Consider the following 19,862-nt stretch of genomic DNA (forward strand, 5'->3'; position numbering starts at 1 on the left):
GCTGAGAAGCAGCTGGATGCTTTATATAGCTTGAATTAAAGAGGTACTGCGGAACCGGTGGGTGTGTATACAGTGTGCGTGTGTACAGTGTGTGTGTCTACAGAAGTGTGTGTCGCTACCATGTGAGTACAGTGTGTGAGTACAGTGTGTGAGTACAGCGTGTGAGTACAGCTTGTGTATGTGTGTTACTTGGGTCCATAGGGGCCTGCATTCCATTTAAGGGCTCCCAGACATCACTGCTGCTGCTTTCCACTGGAAATATTTTGATATTTTAAAGACTAAAGAAAATGTGCATGCGGTCGTGGCTACACTGGAAAAATGTCCATGTGTTTAAAAAATTCCCAGTGTGGTTGCAATTTAGAATGAAGCAATTACTGCAGAGATTAGCTCCACATGGCTCTTGCACTACTAACACCGGTTAACAGGGGCAGAAATGAGCTAGCATGCAGACGCAGAGATTCACGTCATGTCGAAGTGGACTCGTTTAGGGTTAGCAGACTGACCGGCAAAGACCAATGAAAGTCGCTGGAGGGGATGCTCGATTCAGTTCTGCTGCAGTAGTTATCATGTATCAAATATTGGTCCATGATATTAATAATACAAATAAATAACTTAATATCACTGAAGGAAAAAAAATACAAATAAAATAATAATGAAAACAATCCAAAACACAGAACATATTGGTAGGAGACACCGAATACTTACTCAACTACATAGTAGTCATGCACCAACATTTTCAGAGAGGGTACTGATATTCAACATATTTCAATTAATGATGTGTGAAATAAATATTTGTTTTCTATCCTACAAATAGATCAAATTGAGGGGGCATGAGAGGTAATGACTCTGTGGAACTGAATGAGAGCGTTTGAGGGTTTCAGATTGATTGAGAAGGATGGCACACACCTGAAAAAAACCTGAAAGGCTCTTTGGTTGGAAGAAAGGGGTGGATTCTTGACGACTCCTTTGTTCGTGATTGGCTACACGGTGAACCTACCCTCTTGATTCCACTTCATTGATTGGTAATCGAAGTGTTTGAACCGCAGTGTTCATTCATTGATCAGTGAGTTATATTCACATCAAACCCACCGACAGCAATGAATGTTTATCGCAGCCATCAGCTCATGAAAAGAGGAGAGAGGATCCAACTGGACTTCCGACAAACCAGAGAGATGGGAAAAATCCTCCTCTGTGTGTGTGTCACTGTGCGTTTGTGCATGTGTAACTTGAATTATAAAGTTTAGGTTAGTGTGTGTTTAAGATTCAAGTTTGTGTGTGTGCCTTGAAGATTCTCCGTGACCTCTGAATGTGTGTTTATCCGCCTGGACGAGAACAGTGACCCTCAGGGTACAGTCAACGGTCGATGGTTTCTGTCAGAGGCTCAAACTCACCGACAGCGTTGAATGTTCCCCGAGGGCACCTGAGGTTTCACTGACTCTCTCCACTTCACTCAGAACCTAGTCTGTGTATTTTGTTTACTCACGTTCCCAAGGGCTGGTCCTGGATCTGTTGTTGGGTTTCTATGGCATGTTTCACTTTGCTACGGCGTTGTGTCCTGTGCAGAACCTAAGAATAATCTTCTATCACAGGCGGTTGCTGTCACCTTAATTGGGGAGGAAGGGCTTGAGGGAATGGCTGGAGCAGAATGAGTGGAAAGGTATCAAATACATGGAAAGCATGTTTGATGACATTCTATTCGCTTCGTTCCAGCCATTATTATGAGCCGTCCTCCCCTCAGCAGCCTCCGCTGTCCCGGATCTGTTGTTTGGTCTCTATGGCCTCTGTTTTACTGTATCACTTTGCTCAGGCTGCTCCTAGGGATGTAATAATTCACCGATATGCATCTATTCAAATGTTTGAGATGTGACTGCATTGGTCCACAGACCCCAAACTGATCCAAATCTAGCATGCATCGGTCAAAAAATAGATTCAAACGTTACGAATTGCAGAGTCGCTATACTAAAACGTATGGTTCCTGTATCGTATCGGAGCCCATGTACACTATATATACAAACATCTTAAAATTAGTCGATTCAACTATTTCAGCCACACCTGTTGCTGTGTATAAAATCAAGCAAACAGCCATGCAATCTCCATAGACAAACATTGGCAGAAGAATGGCTTTACTGAAGAGCTCAGTGACTGTCAATGTGTTACCATCATCGGATGTCACCTTTCCAACAAGTCAGTTCGTCAAATTTCTGCCCTGCTAGAGCTGCCCCGGTCAACTGTAAGTGCTGTCATTGTGAAGTGGAAACGTCTAACGGCTGAGCAATAACGGCTCAGCCGTGAAGTGGTAGGCCACACAAGCCCACAGAACGGGACCACCAAGTACTGAAGAGTGTAGTATGTAAAAATCATCTGTCTTTGGTTGCAACACTTACTACCGAGTTTCAAACTGCCTCTGGAATCAACGTCAGCACAAGATCTGTTCGTCGGGAGCTTCATGAAATGGGTTTCCATGGCCGAGCAGCCGCACAAAAGCCTAAGATCACCATGCACAAAACTCAGCGTCAGCTGGAGTGGTGTAAAGCTCGCCACCTTTGGACTCTGGAAAAGTGGAAACGAGTTCTCTGGAGTGATGAATCACGTGTCACCATCTGGCAGTCCGATGGACAAATCTGGGTTTGGCAGATGCCAGGAGAATGCTACCTGTCTGAATGCACAGTACCAACTGTGTGGCTCTGTGGCGTCTTACTATTGTTTACAGGCTCTCTGACCAGTTATCCTGTTTCACCTAGGAAATATTACTGAGACCATTGTCACCTTGATGTTTGTGTCTACGCGTGTGTGTTTAACACAGAACTCTGCTTTGAAGTCCAGCTTCAGGAGTCGTTCTTTCTCAAAGTGTCATGGCCAACCCACTGGCACATGCTGCCATGAAAACGTTCCTCTCACACCATACACACCACCAGCAGGGACCATCTAGAAAGAGACAGGGAAAGAGAGGGAAATGCATCAATGGAATGCTAATAACGTTCTCACAATTACAGCCGACATTACAGTATAAACACACATATACTCACACACACACATACACTTAAGTACAAATCCGAAGGCAAAGACTAAAATGTGATGTCATGGAAGATGCAATTGGGACTGGCTATTCCTCACTCTTTTTCTGAACACATCTTTCTCTCGCTCTCGTTAGACAGTTAACCCACTGTTCCACGGGAGCCGAAGACGGGGATGTCGATTTAAGGGAGCCCTCCGCACCTCTCTGATTCACAGCTTCCACTCATTAAAACAGCAACCACGGCAGGAGACTATTCTAGAGTACCGCCATTATGACACATTTCAGTTGAATGCATTCAGTTGTACAACTGAATAGGTATCCACTTTCTCTCTCTCTCTACCTCTCTCTCTACCTTACAGACAATCTGTGTTCTGGCCCCTTCTCTGTCTGTAGACGGCTGCTCCACAGCTTCTACTCTTTAGAACAGAAACTATGGCAGGAGACTAAGCTAGAGTACCGCCATTATGACATCACAGACAGTGTCCTCAGAGTGCGAATATGTTTGTCTGTGGTTGTCGCGATCTTAGTAGTGTCTTCTCACACCTGTGCCCTTTTTAATTTATATTATTGAACCTTTATTTAACTAGGCAAGTCAGTTAAGAACAAATTCTTATTTTTATTTTGGCCTACCCTGGCCAAACCCTAACCCGGATGACGCTGGGCCAATTGTGCGCCGCCCTATGGGATTCCCAATCACGGCCGGTTGTGATACAGCCTGGAATCGAACCCGTGTCTGTAGTGACGCCTCTAGCAGTGGGATGCAGTGCCTTAGACCGCTGCGCCATTTGGGAGCCCAATTTATCCCTGATGTCACCAAACATTGGCTCTTTGCCCTCAATTAACCAAAATATGCCAACTTCCCTCAATGCACTTGTGCAGGCTAAAACTCTCCCAGTGTAGGCTGACGAGCCTTGCCAATAGTACAGCATATGGGGGTCAGATCATTAAAGGAATCTTAGATAATTCAAGCTCTACATTATTGACTGAATTCCTTCCCCTTTAGACCCTTACTGTTGTGACTGGACAACTGACAACGGCACAGAGCTAAATATAGCTCAGGCCCAGGGGTGGGCGGTCTGCTGCTCTGGTCCTACCGTACCACCATCACCACCACACCCGTTTACAGTCCACACTGCAAAACTGTGCTCTATCCATCTTTCTCTGGCTTTCTCTGCTGAAAAGAGTCAGCGGCATCCAACCAACAATGATACACTAGCATGCTGTGATGGGAACAATCTTAGTCATGTGGCAGCAATCCCTGAGGGCCTATGTAAAGTATTAGGAACCCGAATGACTAGAAATAATCTTGGGTGGGTGCACGTTTGCTTTGACAGATACACATACATTAGGTTACTTTCTTATGATCAATATACAGTGGGGAAAAAAAGCATTTAGTCAGCCACCAATTGTGCAAGTTCTCCCACTTAAAAAGATGAGAGGCCTGTAATTTTCATCATAGGTACACTTCAACTATAACAGACAAAATGAGGAAAAAATTCCAGAAAATCACATTGTATGATTTTTAATGAATTTATTTGCAAATTATGGTGGAAAATAAGTATTTGGTCAATAACAAAAGTTTATCTCAATACTTTGTCATTGCCAACAAAGTGTATATAACAGAGGTCAAACGTTTTCTGTACGTCTTCACAAGGTTTTCACACACTGTTGCTGGTATTTTGGCCCATTCCTCCATGCAGAGCTCCTCTAGAGCAGTGATGTTTTGGGGCTGTTACTGGGCAACACGGACTTTCAACTCCCTCCAAAGATTTTCTATGGGGTTGAGATCTGTTGACTGGCTAGGCCACTCCAGGACCTTGAAATGCTTCTAACGAAGCCACTCCTTCGTTGCCCGGGCGGTGTGTTTGGGATCATTGTCATGCTGATAGACCCAGCCACGTTTCATCTTCAATGCCCTTGCTGATGGAAGGAGGTTTTCACTCAAAATCTCACGATACATGGCCCCATTCATTCTTTCCTTTACACGGATCAGTCGTCCTGGTCCCTTTGCAGAAAAACAGCTCCAAAGCATGATGTTTCCACCCCCATGCTTCACAGTAGGTATGCTGTTCTTTGGATGCAACTCAGCATCCAAACACAACGAGTTGAGTTTTTACCAAAAAGTTCTATTTTGGTTTCATCTGACCATATGACATTCTCCCAATCTTCTTCTGGATCATCCAAATGCTCTCTAGCAAACTTCAGACGGGCCTGGACATGTACTGGCTTAAGCAGGGGGACACGTCTGGCACTGCAGGATTTGAGTCCCTGGCGGCGTAGTGTGTTACTGATGGTAGGCTTTGTTACTTTGGTCCCAGCTCTCTGCAGGTCATTAACCCTGTGTGGTTCTGGGATTTTTGCTCACCGTTCTTGTGATCATTTTGACCCCACGGGGTGAGATCTTGCGTGGAGCCCCAGATTGAGGGAGATTATCAGTGGTCTTGTATGTCTTCCATTTCCTAATAATTGCTCCCACAGTTGATTTCTTCAAACCAAGCTGCTTACTTATTGCAGATTCAGTCTTCCCAGCCTGGTGCAGGTCTACAATTTTGTTTCTGGTGTCTTTTGACAGCTCTTTGGTCTTGGCCATAGTGGAGTTTGGAGTGTGACTGTTTGAGGTTGTGGACAGGTGTCTTTTATACTGATAACAAGTTCAAACAGGTGCCATTAATACAGGTAACGAGTAGAGGACAGAGGAGCCTCTTAAATAAGAAGTTACAGGTCTGTGAGAGCCAGAAATCTTGCTTGTTTGTAGGTGACCAAATACTTATTTTCCACCATAATTTGCAAATAAATTCATTAAAAATCCTACAATGTGATTTTCTGGATTTTTTTTCTCATTTTGTCTGTCATAGTTGAAGTGTACCTATGCTGAAAATTACAGGCCTCTCTCATCTTTTTAAGTGGGAGAACTTGCACAATTGGTGGCTGACTAAATACTTTTTTGCCCCACTGTATCTGCCATGTGGAGAGAGCGGGTGAGAGGAGGAAGTGATTGCGAGGCGGGATCGATTGGAGGAAAATGCTATCGATGAAACTTAACCCGTCCAGCTCCCCTTGACTATTCTCCTCTCCCAGTCTGGCTTGACAATACATACTTATGATTCCACAGTGGGGTGTCTCAAAGCATAGACCAATAGTTAAGGTTGGTTGAAATGAATTTCGACACAAGAGGAAATGGCCTCCTCATACTCGACACGCATAGTGGCATGGAGACGGATAGAGTATGCATCCGTCCCGAGCAGTTGGTTTGTCTGGGAGCTCCCTCCCCTCTTTCTGGCAGCCAGCCCCCTTACCTCTTCACCCCCTTTTAAAATTAACACCCTGCCTCATACTAACAAGGTTTTTATTCTTGCACCTTTTTTCTTCTCTCACAGCAAGTCCCCGTCCCCCCTGTAACGCCTCAAATCACTACGGCATCTTTCATATTCCTTGTCTCCTCATTTGCATATATCCCCGCCCCGCCTCCTGGATTGAGGTTTGAGGTAGAAAAGCAGTCTTTTTACCTTCTCTGAATGGTATTATGCAGCGCAGAATCTGCCATTCACTCTACCTCAAATAAAAAGCCTCCCACACCGCAGAGGGACATTCCTCCCTCCTGAACCCACTTGGGTAAACAGAAAGCACTCGAGCGTCACTGAACTTAACTCCAAGGTAGCAGTTGAATTTTAGCTGTAGGCCCCTAGTAAATAAAGTGGGTAACAGGCTCTAAGCAGAGGGCTTTGATAGGCCTGCGTCCAGTAGTGCTGCGTGGAAGTCCCGACCGACTAGCTCGGTGGAATAAAGCAAAAGCCTGCACAGTCAGCAGATTCCGACTGGCAACAGCGGACTGCAGGAAGCAACACCAGCTAAGTATTATTGTATTTGTTCCCGACTTCGCATTGACCTTGTTTTATCCGAGCACCGGGCAGTCCATGTAACACGGGAAAAAGCCTCAGATGCAAATGATTTCTGCCAGTGCTAATTTTTGTGTACTGCCATTGAACCCACACAGTACATTTTTGTAATGAAGAACAGGGAGAGAACAATGATGGGGAAATGATGCTGAGAGAACAATACACCACCTCATACCCTTGCTGTTCCAGGAGCTGAACGTGTGCAACTGCAGCACTACTGCCCCACTTGAGGGCCATTTGTCAAAGGAGACAGGGAGGGAGAGAAGGTAACCCGACACTGGCTGTCCAAATAGTCGCAGAGGAATCCATTTTCTAACCCAGACCCTGGCCTCTACCCCTTCCCCCTGGCAACTCCCTGCATTGCGCTCACTTCCCTTGGACCACCAGCATCCTATAATGCTCAGCTGCAGAGCCCAGGGACCTGGAGGGGGCATGGTTTTCAGTAGTTACCACAGCCACAATGTAAATAAATTGCTATATCGTAAAAATTCATGAAAACAAAAATGTGCTGTATGGCCTTAATTTAAGATTAAGCTTAAGGTTAAGTTTAAGGATAGGTTTAAAATCAAATTTTTAGAAGATAAATTGTAGAAATAGGCAGGGTTTATGACTTTGTGGTTGTGGTAACTAATAACAACACTATGATGTGAGGCATAGAGTCTGCAATAACTCCACAGCATAGTAAATCCCTGTCGGGGAAGTCACATGCATTTCTGATCATGCGCCTCTATCTTACAGCTTTGAAATTACTGTAATATTTAACCTATTGTTAAAAGAATCAGTGTGTTATGGCACTCTTATCACTTGGCACTCTTACCCCCCTCAGATAGATTACTCTGTGGGAATTTGATTACCTTGAACACCAGACCAAGCACAAGGCCCATAACACAACACTGATTCGACTTCCCTCACTTTAAGGCTGGAATAGAGGCTATCTTCAATACAGGACATCCACACAGCATTGTGTCCAATTAGTTGCTTCCGACTGTTCACACACAGACATACTTTGATATTAGTGAGCTCTCAAAGTTGCACCGACAACATGATTGGCCAAAGCCTGGTAATGTGATACCTGTAATACCTGGCCAATTTAAATAATGTTAAAATAGACCCTTATACTGAGCTTCTACCTGGCTTAGAGGGAGAGAGACTCATTAGATATGTTTTAAACCAGCCCCCATAGCTTCTTAACACTCGGGGTAAGCCTGTCTTCCTTTTGAGGATTGGTTACGCCGAGCACAAAGGAATGCTCGGCCATATGACAGCATTTTCTGGATCTCTGACCCCCATGCCGTCGTAATATGTGAGGTCAGGTTTATCGGTTGCCCTCAATTTCCTTCAAAGGCACGATATGGTTGGAGCTTCCGAGGCTAAATTTTAATTCCCTGACTCATGTGGCGTGACCCACCACTTTATTCTTATCAAAAGCTCTTAGAGGGGCTAGGGTAGCAAAAAAAGATGAGGGGGGGACTCTTCCACCCCCCCCTCTCCCTGGATTTGAATAATGCAGTCGGGATCCTTCGTTTCAGGACATATAACACTTTGAAGTAGTTCACTGGGATTTCGCAACTGCCGATATTCACAAAAATATACATTCTTTGTAACTAGAGCAGATTGTTAATGCCTCTAAATATACTAGAACCATTTTGTTTTGTGAATGACCGCTGCATCATGTTGGCCAGCGTGGAAGGATGTCTGGGGCAAATGTACCTGAATAAAATGTGTTATTTTTATGTAATCAATTAACATCTATTTCACAAGTTTGAATTTAAATGAGATTTATTTTCAATTTGAATACGTCTGAATATCAAGATGTTTTTTGGGCAAATACCAATGTCTTATCTTGAGCAGTGCTTTTATGTTGCTGCATCTCAAGTACCTCCAGCTTCTGAAAGTGTCTAAGACTCAAAGCCCCTCTGCGGGAGCGATATGAATAGGTCCACAAGGGCCCGCTGTGTCAAACAAAAGGTTGCCTGGCGCTTGTTTGCGATTTGCCTAATCTGCAGGTTTTAATCTCCTCAGCAGACGATCCCGTATAGCGTGACGTCCAGCTGACAGATAATCATCTCTGGATGGCCTCTGACTGTAATAATGATTAGAATATGGAGGCACTAGGACTGCCATTCCAGACCTCTCCCCCTGCTGGGACGCTTGGCTGGGGTGGCCTGTGGGGACTAGGAGGTGCTAGACCAACGAGGGCCGGTTGTTGCAAGGCGTCGCTGCAGAGCACAGCAACATACTGACTGTCCTCGCTCACAGGCTAATCACAGAGACTAACGCATAGAAGGACAGAATGGAGACAACTGAACTATGTTCAAAAAAATCAGTCAAACCCTTGAAAATATAATCTGTACTCCCTTTATCACTTCAGCTGGGTCTTGGGGCCTATGGCTCACGAAATGGAGGCAGAAGAAGATGGAGGCGGTAGGCATGTGGGTGCGGGCGGGGCAAGGAGTTTGGGTGAGAAGGTGGGGTTGTGTGTGGGGGGGGGTGTTAGTCCCTTAGCCCGCCTGCCCGCCTCTTCTTCTGCTTCAATGTAAATCGCAGTTATGGCCGCTGACCCAGAATTGGTGTGTGTGAACGCGCCGCGGGGGACTGGAGGCGGTTGGGGGTGGATGTGTGTGTGTGGTAGAGTGCACGGGTGGGGGTCAGCCTCTTCGTCACTCTGTGTAAAAGTTTTTTTTTAAGAATGTGGGAGTTGTTGTGCCCCGTATCAGATCATAGCCAAACCAGTGTGACCGTGCAGGCTCTGACGAGAGGCTCTGACGAGAGGCTCAGCTGTCAACTCGATGTCCGCGCTCCCCCCGTCTCTTTCTGGGGCCACGTCGAAGTCAATGTTTCACAGCATCCGTCGTTGTTCATGAGTTGGACGTGAGGTTTGTTGGGGCTTTTGCTGCCGCACAGGAGCAAATCCAGCTCGGACTTGGATTCAGACTTCTTCAACATCTTGGTTGGCTCTCCCTTACCCTTTTGTCCAACCTCTTAGGACTTCACCGGAATGACTACTGACCACACGGAATTGTAGGTGGTCTGACTCATATTTGCGCTAGTTCTTTACTCATCCATCATCTGTTTTGGGTAGTTTTAGGTTCTTGCAAGACTTGTCCACAACGATAGATTGAATCAATATGGCTGCTAACCCCTCACAGCTAGGCGCCATGCACTCATTATGCAAAACGATCCCTATCATAAGGTAATAAACCGTCATATAGCAAATCTCTGTTAGACATAAGAAGCTCGAGTGTTTTCACTATTGCATGAGTTTGCTTTAAACCCTATTTTATCCTGTTCTCTCTTTTTGTAGCCTGCATCTCAGGGTCAGTCTCACCAAGGCTACAGAAACACAGCAAAATATGGGTTTTAAGGCTGTTAACAAGACTGTTAAACATGGAGACTGCTGTGCTTTCTTTCTGTTCTCTTCCACCCTTCCCCAGAGTTCCTATTTTTATTTCTCGCTCTCTGTTACTCTATCCTTCTCTCTTTCTCTCTCTCCGTCATGCAGAGCATGTCTTCATCTGAAACTCCTGATTTATCGTGTGCTAATCTGTCGTGATTAGCAAGCTTTTCCCCCTTTGCCCCGACCTGTCATCCGGATGACCGGTTTTCTTACTGCCAATTAACTGCAGCCCCAGCCCCTTGCTACGACTTCTCTCCCACTTCAAATCTGGGTGGAATTCATAGAGGCTCATTAAATGGCCCCTGGCTTTCCTGTACCCTTGGTTAAGGCTGGATCCCACAGCTGCTACCAAATGTGCCAAGTAATTCTGTTCTGTGGCTTCCTTCCACTCTCTAGTGTAGAGGGTAACAGGGAAAACCCAACTGTCCATCGGAACAGTTAATTGAGACCGAAGTAGCAGATTGTGACAGTGTTGAGTTTCCCCAAAGCTTTCCACGTCTATCTTTTATGACCATATAGGGATTTACTTTAATGGCTTTCCTCCCGCAGAGATCGTTTGTAGCAGATGAGTGCTCAGACTAGTATATGACTTTTTATCAGAGATACGATGAAGTAAGTCTCCATGCATAGCACACACACATCCCTGACCAGCCGATAGCTAACGAACCGATCCCCAACCAGCCGATAGCTATCGACCAGATCCCCGACCAGCCTATAGCTGACGACCAGATCCCCGACCAGCCTATAGCTGACGACCAGATCCCCGACCAGCCTATAGCTGACGACCAGATCCCCGACCAGCCTATAGCTGACGACCAGATCCCCGACCAGCCCATAGCTGACGACCAGATCCCCGACCAGCCCATAGCTGACGACCAGATCCCCGACCAGCCCATAGCTGACGACCAGATCCCCGACCAGCCCATAGCTGACGACCAGATCCCCGACCAGCCCATAGCTGACGACCAGATCCCCGACCAGCCCATAGCTGACGACCAGATCCCCGACCAGCCCATAGCTGACGACCAGATCCCCGACCAGCCCATAGCTGACGACCAGATCCCCGACCAGCCTATAGCTGACGACCAGATCCCCGACCAGCCTATAGCTGACGACTGAATCCGCAACATTACTGATGGAGAAAAGTTGATAATTGTACACGAGGCAACTTCCCTCTATCTCCATCTTCCTCTTCCTCTTCCACGCCCTCACTCTTTCTCTTTGTTTTGATTCCATGCCTTCTCCATGCTCTCGTCCCAGAGACAAAAGCATAGACCGGGATCTGACCCAGTAAAGTTGTAGCCTAGTTCTCCAGTCTGCAGATCGGAGAGACAGGCAGAGGCACATATCTGTCTCTCGCTCTCTTTTACTTTCACCCCCTCATTCCCCCTCTCTTTATTCCCAGTCTCATCTCTTATCTCTACGCTCAGACTGGAGAGAGCCTTTGATCCTTTGCAGAAGCAAAGGTGCATGGGAAATGAGCGGAACCTTTGGTCAAGAAATGAAAGGGCTCGGCCCTGACAGAGCAGTTTCAGAGTGCTCACATGCAACAAAACAGATTGCTGCCAAACGAAAAAAGATATTGTCGTTGACTTTTAGCAAGCATTATTATTCTGTTGCCCCTTTTAAAAAAATTTGGGGGGGGAACAAAAGCAAAAAAACGAGTCTGTTGCCAGACTGGAAAATGTTGCGAAGGCACTGTTTGTTTATCGTTTTATGAATGGCAAAGTCAATTTAGCCTTAACCAAAAGGCATGATTAATTGAGTGGACATTATTGATAAATGATTTTGCATTTTTCCTTTTATTATTGAAAACCCTTGGTGGGTGGAGGGAGTGTCTGTTGGGGGCTATCACTTTACCCTTTCAGTGTGTGTATATGTTCTTACACGTGTGTGTGTGTGTGTGTGTGTGTGTGTGTGTGCTTGGCCATGTTATGCTCTGCCGTTTGTTTCGCTGGGGGTGGACAAATATGACATCTTGCGGGCACTCCTCGCTATGTGGGTTACCCAGACAGATGACCCTGGGGTGGGTCCTCGCCTACTGTTCTGTGGTCCTGCTTGCCTAATCTGCACTAATGCACAGAGAATGGCTTCCAGACGGGACTCCATAATTGACCCTGATATTCAGTGAACAGAAAAATGCCTGTAAAATAGCTTGTTCATTTTTTAACACAGGAGCCCGTAACTGCTGCAGTGAAAATGTTAACTTTTTTCTCATATATGTACAGTGAAATACATATACAGTCTGTGGTGATGGGAGTATATATAATATTATCAGGTTAGACTTAGTCCAAATTGAGTCCCGGAATATGTATTGATTAAATAAATATTTATTGATAATTAATAGGGGTTCTATTAAATTGCAGCAGTTAGATAAGTTTAGATTTGTTATGAAAGAACCAATGTTTAGACAACGGCGTCTGTTCATTTCTCATGTCTATATGAAAATGCGGCATTGAAGTAGGTGTCGCAGTGATTCTCCGCGCTACAACAAAATGGTGGCACATATTTCCATGGACAAGACAACGATGACAACGGGCCAGATGCCCATCTGTTCCAGAGATAGAAAAAACAAATACACGGATTTAACACAATATGTCATCGCGCTGTCAACATCTCCCAAGTTCATATTTCGCCTCACGGTCGATCAAATCCAAAAACTGTAATCTGCGAGCGAGTGTTAACGGAGTAGTGATGCGCTTTTCACAATTGAATTATCTTCCAGTACAGGACGAGAGCACGCCTTTTCTTTTGTCCAAATAATTTCCACGCTTACATAAAACCAGATTCGCCACCCCCCCCTGTCTTTGTTTCATTGTGTTAATCATTTTCACGCTGCCAGTTGTCCTTTACAATATTTATTCAAATACATTTTTACTGACGAGGGATGCCACTTTCACTTCAGAAATCAACAGCCTATATTTTGTCCAGACATCCAATTTCCCCCAAAATGTTCTCGAAACTCAATTTAATCTTCCGAGAACCTGTCGCTTGTCTTAATCATGACTAGTCCCGTCCGGACCCTGTATTTAGTTTTTAGGGTTATGTTTGCTTTGCGCTGTGGCTGTAGTTATCGCTGTAGTTATTTTACTTCGCGGTGTGGCTGTATATTGTTCTCAGGAGCGAGGCTAGAAGGGCCTGTTCTCTGGGCATGTGGAAACAGCCTCTCCTGCCATGTCACCAAGCCTGCAGCCCCACCAAACAAACACACACCACTGACATTCTTTTACTCTTAATCACAAACACACATCACACACACGTAACGGCAGACAGCATATCTTAACAAACAAAATTACTTCAATTCAGGGGAGCATATGGGTTTGGAAAGCTGTGAGGTTGCTAAAAACAAATACACTGAACAAAAAATATAAACACAACATGTGAAGTGTTGCTCACATGTTTCACGAGCTGAAATAAAAATATCCCTGAAATTTTCCATATGCACAAAAAGCTTATTTCTCTCAAATGTTATGCACAAATTTGTTCACATCCCTGTTAGTGAGCATTTCTTATTTGCCAAGATAATCCATTCACCTGACAGATGTGGCATATCAAGAAGCTGATTAAACAGCATGATCATTACACAGGTGCACCTTGTGTTGTGGACAATGAAAGGCTACATTAAAATGTGCAGTTTTGTCATGCAACACATTGCCACAGATGTGTCAAGTTTTGAGTGAGTGTGCAATTGGCATGCTGACTGCAAAAATGTCTACTCGAGCGGTTGCCAGAGAATTTAATATTAATTTCTCTACCATAAGCCGCCTCCAACGTTGTTTTACAGACTTTGGTAGTATGTCCAACCGGCCTCATAACCGCGGACTGTGTAACCACGCCAACCCAGGACCTCCACATCTGGCTTCTTCACCTGCGGGATCGTCTGAGGTGGGGTGGGGGAGGGCTGATGAGTATTTCTGTCTGTAATAAAGCCCTTTTGTGGGGAAAAACTCATTCTGATTGGCTGGGCCTGGCTGCCAAGGAGGTGGGACTTTGTCCTCCCAGGCCCACCCATAGCTGCATCCCTGCCCAGTCATGTGAAATCCACAGATTAGTGCCTAATTAACTTCTTTCAATTGACTGATTTCCTTATATGAACTGTAACTCAGTAAAATCTTTGAAAATGTTGCAAGTTGCAGTTCATAATTTTATTCAGTGTAGTTGTCAGCCAAAATGGATGATTTTGACTATAGTATGTTCCCATATTTTGATACGCACATATGCTCAATCCCTTTCTCTCCCCATGCACACGCATGCCTTCTAACAAACACGTGCACTCTTTCACACACGTGCACTCTTTCACACACGTGCACGCTTTCACACACGTGCACTCTTTCACACACGTGCACGCTTTCACACACGTTCACTGTTTCACACGCGTTCACTGTTTCACACACATACAAGCATTCCCAGTATATCACAACACTAGTCAACTAAATATCCATCCTTTCAGATAGTGCCCCCCCCCCCCCCCCACACACACACACACCTGCCTTTGTCCATAATCAGTGAAGCTGAACTGAGCTGACAGGCAGCAGTTAAGGTTGGTGCCGTGGCCAGGCGGCTCCATTATCCCCACTGCAGGAGATGGCCGCAGATAAGGTATTTGACGCCGAGACAAGTTCAAGTAGTTAAGTTACTCTAGCTACATTCCCGACCTCGCAAAGCCGTTGAAATGTTGGAGTCCCGCCGCCGACGTAGAAATGTGAATTTCGAAAACTCTAAACCTAGCGGGATGGGCTGAAGCTGCAAGCTAGCTAGATGAACGGGGACAATAGTGCAAGATTTTTGGGGGGGTTTGTTTTTTATCATTATTTTCTACCTTGTGGTTGTTCTTTTTATCGATGTACGTTCTTGAGATTACGACTCAATCCGGAGCCCGACAAAGGAGGCAGAGATCTCCGTGAAGTTTGACGAGCATGACCATGGTTCCTCGCTGAAAGACGGGGAGAGATAACAGGAGAATGAATAAGAAGGGAAGAGGAAGGGTTAAATGAAGATGCATGGGGAGAGATAGGGGAGAGAGGGACTTGGAAGGACGGGGCAGAGTAAATGAACCCTCCGTGCCCCCCCCCACGCCTTTGAGTGTTTGTTTTTGCAGCACGTGAGTTCTTTAACGACCGTGTCATTGGCAGAGGAAGTGGTAGACAGGTTCTGAGGCTTTACGTTCGTTCTCTCCCTCGTTCTCTCTCTCCTCACACGTTTTTTACTGCTCCAGATTGTCTGAAAAGGGGCCCCCAGGGGTAAGGTTCAGACAGCATGTTGCCTTGGCCTGTTCCTTTTCCCCCTCTTCCCGCCTCCTCTCCCGCCTTCTTTCTCTCTCTTTTTGGGGGGAGCGCCAATCTGCAAGTGGTTCATCAAAGGCAGACATTTCCTGTCCACTGCTACCCCCCCCCCCTTCCATCCCTGACCTCCCTCCAAAAAAACACCCACCCTCTGCACCCTAGCCCTCTAATCCCAACCCCTCTTTCCCCTCCCTCTCTCTCCCTCTCGGTGCAGGTCTGCGCTTTATGTGGGGGATGGGGTTGCGTTTGGTGACTGGGTGCTAACAGATCCCCATTGTACGGCCAGCGGGCTTGAATGGCGACTGAGCCCAGTGAATTGCCTGTCTGGTTTCTATTCAAATCCAGGTAGAGGCTGGAGAGGCAGGCAGGCGGACAGGCAGGCAGATAGGGGGGAAGATAACAGAGGGAGGAGGGGGTAGAATGGAAGATGATAGCAAAGGCAAAACTTAGGTACTGGGACATTTTAGTGGCAGCATTTAAACAAAATGCAGGCGTCCAAAGCCCTCTTCTCCGCCCCCATAAAGTAGAGCGAGAAAAAAAGCCTCACTCTCTCTCCTGGCTTGCTGTTTGGCTGGCTGCCCCCACTGTTGGCCCTGTCGGCAGTCAGTTTATCACAAATATCAGCAGGTCCTTGCCAACAGCGCTTTACTGAGCGTGTGCGAGAACCCCTTGGAGCAACGGTAGCACCAAGCGAGTTTCTCTGCAACACTGACTCTTTCTGCTCTGATTGATCCGGTCCTTTACTTGTGTTTCCTTTTTAGCTGCTGGTGTTGGGATTTGAATTACATTTGAGAAGAAACATGGTATTTTTTCTCAGCTTCCCAGCTTCCTCTTAACCCAAGTTGACCGATGCAGTTATTTAACCCTATCAATCCTGAGACCCCAGAAAAAAATTGGCTTTTCATTTGTGTGACTTTCATTTATCTGAATGTCCAGGGCTTAAATTGAGCCTCACAAGGAAGTGTTTTACCATGTTTTGTTCGGGACAACCAGCGCTACAAGTATAACACACAACTATTTGACATAAACAGTTGCATTCATGGGTTTTATTGACAAATGTCAATACAAGAAATGAAGGTCTGCCAAAGCACAAACTTGATAAAAATGAATTTATATGAATGCTGCAAGTACAGAAATGGTTTGCTCAGTGGTAAATTCATATTCAACTAATCAGTGACAACTGTTTGGAGTTTTTGACAGTAACTATTTGAGCTCAGTATAATAGACTATATTCTATGATCTTCTATATAGAAGAACTTCTTACCGTCTTACGAATCTTGTGTGGCGTGTGAGCATCAGAGAGCAAAACATGTTACATGTACGTGTTCGTTAGTCTCAGCTTTTCATAGATGATTACCTTTAAGAGCTCAAATTATTCTGACTCTATAGAAAAAAAGACCCGGGTCCCTTCGGGATCCGCCCGTGTCTTACAAACACTGCTCTTTAATCACACAGGCTAATGGTTGGTACCAACGGATGCAGAAGAGATAGGATCCAATGGTACAACCCAGAAGTATGTAGCTCAAACACACAATGTTTAAAAAGGGGTTAGAAGTCCGAATCACGCCTGCGTTGCGGTGGGACTCATTGGGTTAAAGTAGTGGTCATGTTTAGTTTTTTTTTCGGAATGGGAAGGAGAGATGCGAATATTGGATTCGATGTCCACAAAATGGGACTTCTGTATGAGTGTTGTTTGGTCTCCCACATACAAAAATACTTGAATGGGGCTTGTAAATCGTCTATGCTCGCTGCCTGGGCGGTTTATATTTAGAAGCGAGTTATATTGTTGTCATTTGTGTTGGAGAGAAGGGGGAAAAAAAATACACAAAAAACGGTCAGACGAAGCATTTCCTGTCACTCGACACATTCCAACACCCTCTCCTACCCCCGCCTTCCTGAAACCAAAACCTTGTCCCACCCTCCCTACTTTCATTATAGCTGCATTTCTTTTCCTCGTCTTTCCTCACATTTTGCCGTGTTGCAGTTTTTCTTCACTGTTCCTCACAAAGCTGCCGGCCGGACACTTTTTTTCCCCCCATGCAGAAAAAAGTGCCGTGAGAGGGAAGAGTAGAGAGAATGTGGATTAAATGTTCTGCAAAAAAACTGGAAAGAAAAGTATACTAACGTCTTTCTGCGTTGCGCACCTCGCTCAGCAGCCCCCCCCCCCCGTCTTATCCAGTCCCTGCCCTAATGACCCACGTCCCCCCCCCCTCCCCCCCGTCTTATCCAGTGGCCTGTCTGGCTGGGTTGGGGGCAGAGGGCCCCCTGCTTTTGTCCACTGTCTAGCCCAGTTCCTCCCTCACCCCGACCCCTCCTTTTTCCCAGTGACTAGGAGCGCCCAGAAGAGCTAAGCCGTGCCGAGCTCTCCACTCCAACCCCCCCCCCCCCCCCTCCTCAACAACTCCCATAGTCTCACCCCGACCCCTCCTTTCTCCCAGTGACTAGGAGCGCCCAGAAGAGCTAAGCCGTGCCGAGCTCTCCACTCCAACCCCCCCCCCCTCCTCAACAACTCCCATAGTCTCACCCCGACCCCTCCTTTTTCCCAGTGACTAGGAGCGCCCAGAAGAGCTAAGCCGTGCCGAGCTCTCCACTCCAACCCCCCCCCCCCTCCTCAACAACTCCCATAGTCTCACCCCGACGACCCCTTTCTCCACACTCTCTCTCTCCGCGGAAAGAAAGACAGCTTTTCTGGGCTGAAAAATCCCCCTCCTCCCACCTGTGCCAACGGATTTGCCGGTGACAATGTCCGTGGTTTAGCAGTACATAGCGATGACAATAAACAGCCTCACCCTGTTGCCAGTGACTAACTACTAATTACAAAGTAGACCCTCTCCGGTTGAACGTAAACTTAACCACATTGATTTGGAACCGACAAGCACACTTGGGCATGAAGCTGGTCGAAAATGAAACTGCAGAAGTGGAATTGAACGGAACACAGGGAGCAGGAGAGAGAAACATGCTCAGGAGAGTTAGTCATAGCACAGCACATCACCATTGCACACAGTGGACAGGAAGAGAAAATGACAAATGTTCTGCTTACCCAAACAAAGAGAGAAGTAAGTCCCGTGAACTTCTCCCGCGTCACACAGGAAGCCATGCTTGAGAAAGGAGGGTAATCTGTCAAGAAATCATATAAGCGGGGGAAGGAAATACACAGAGGGAAAAATTGGACCAAAAAAACACGGGGCACCATTGAGCAGAGGATGACTTCCATTAAATGTGGTCTGGTGGAGAAGAAAAAGTTGGACTGGAAATGAGAGGAATGGGAGTGTTTTCTCCCTCCCTCCCCTCTCTTGCTCTTTCGCTCTTTCTCTGCCTGTCTCCCTCCCTCATTCTGACCTCCTGTTCACACGTTCTCTGGCTTCCCCAACAGGAACCGTTTAGTTCTGTTCAGTTCTGTCCGTGGATAATCAGCAGATCGAGAGAAAAAAATGGAAAAAGAACATGCAGTCACACACCATCACACACACACACACACAGTCACACACACACACACAACGTCTAACCAGGTTAGACAAGGAATTGAACAGCTCCATGCTTCCACCCAGCCTCCTCCTCTGTCCCACTTGAAATTAGCTATATATGACCCAGTTGATGGACAGGAGCACATTCAGTCACATGGACCGGAGAGATACTCCCCATTGGCTGAGTCCCCGGCAGCCTGGGGCTGGGGCCCTCCGATTGGCTGAAGCAGAGATCATTGAAACACGAGTCCCTCACCATTCACAAGCTGCAGAGCTGGGCAGGATCACTGTTTGGGTGTCAGGCTGCTGCTTGCGATCAGGAGGATGTAAAAAAAAACACTGCTCTTCTCTGCTACTCAACACTGGAGATCTGAAAATGTGGGCTTGCGTTTAGATGGATGTGTGTGTACGTGCGTGCGCCTATTGTATGTGTGTATAGTAAAGTAGATAAAATGTGGTCATGTTTAATGTCCAAATTAGTGTGTGTGTGTATCCATTTGTGTGGGGAAAGGGGGGGGGGGAAGCAGGCTAGCTGATGAATGCATTGTGCCTCCTGGCAGTCAAACGGTTGTGTTTCGCCCCGCTGTGCAACCCACTGGGTGCAGGACTGGGGTGGATACAGTATGGGCACACACACACAATAGAAGTAAAGACCTCAACTGCAGCCTCAGCGCTCAGGGGAAAGGCTTGACGTCTGTTTGCCGAGCACACGAGAGACTCACAATAGTGCGAGCTGTGTGATGCCACATATACTGTCTGCAATTCATTTGTTATGTCAGTGAATTTGAGCTTCATACCTGTTTGTGG

At 46.2% G+C, this 19,862-nt stretch overlaps 1 protein-coding gene and 1 long non-coding RNA gene across 3 annotated transcripts in view; one reads left to right on the plus strand and one right to left on the minus strand.

The window, feature by feature from the left end:
* Nucleotides 1–19,862, plus strand: part of LOC110523216 (nuclear receptor subfamily 6 group A member 1-A) — a 180,810-nt gene that overhangs the window by 63,920 nt on the left and 97,028 nt on the right. The window lies entirely within an intron of this gene.
* LOC149983167 (uncharacterized) lies at nucleotides 1,413–19,171 on the minus strand. Its single transcript, XR_016496424.1, has 2 exons — nucleotides 18,632–19,171; nucleotides 1,413–2,925 (listed from the first exon to the last, which is right to left on the minus strand). It is a non-coding gene; the product is annotated as an uncharacterized LOC149983167 (long non-coding RNA).

This window comes from Oncorhynchus mykiss, chromosome 5, assembly GCF_057628025.1.
Source record: "Oncorhynchus mykiss isolate SJ-2025 chromosome 5, ASM5762802v1, whole genome shotgun sequence".
Classification (NCBI taxonomy): Eukaryota; Metazoa; Chordata; class Actinopteri; order Salmoniformes; family Salmonidae; genus Oncorhynchus; species Oncorhynchus mykiss.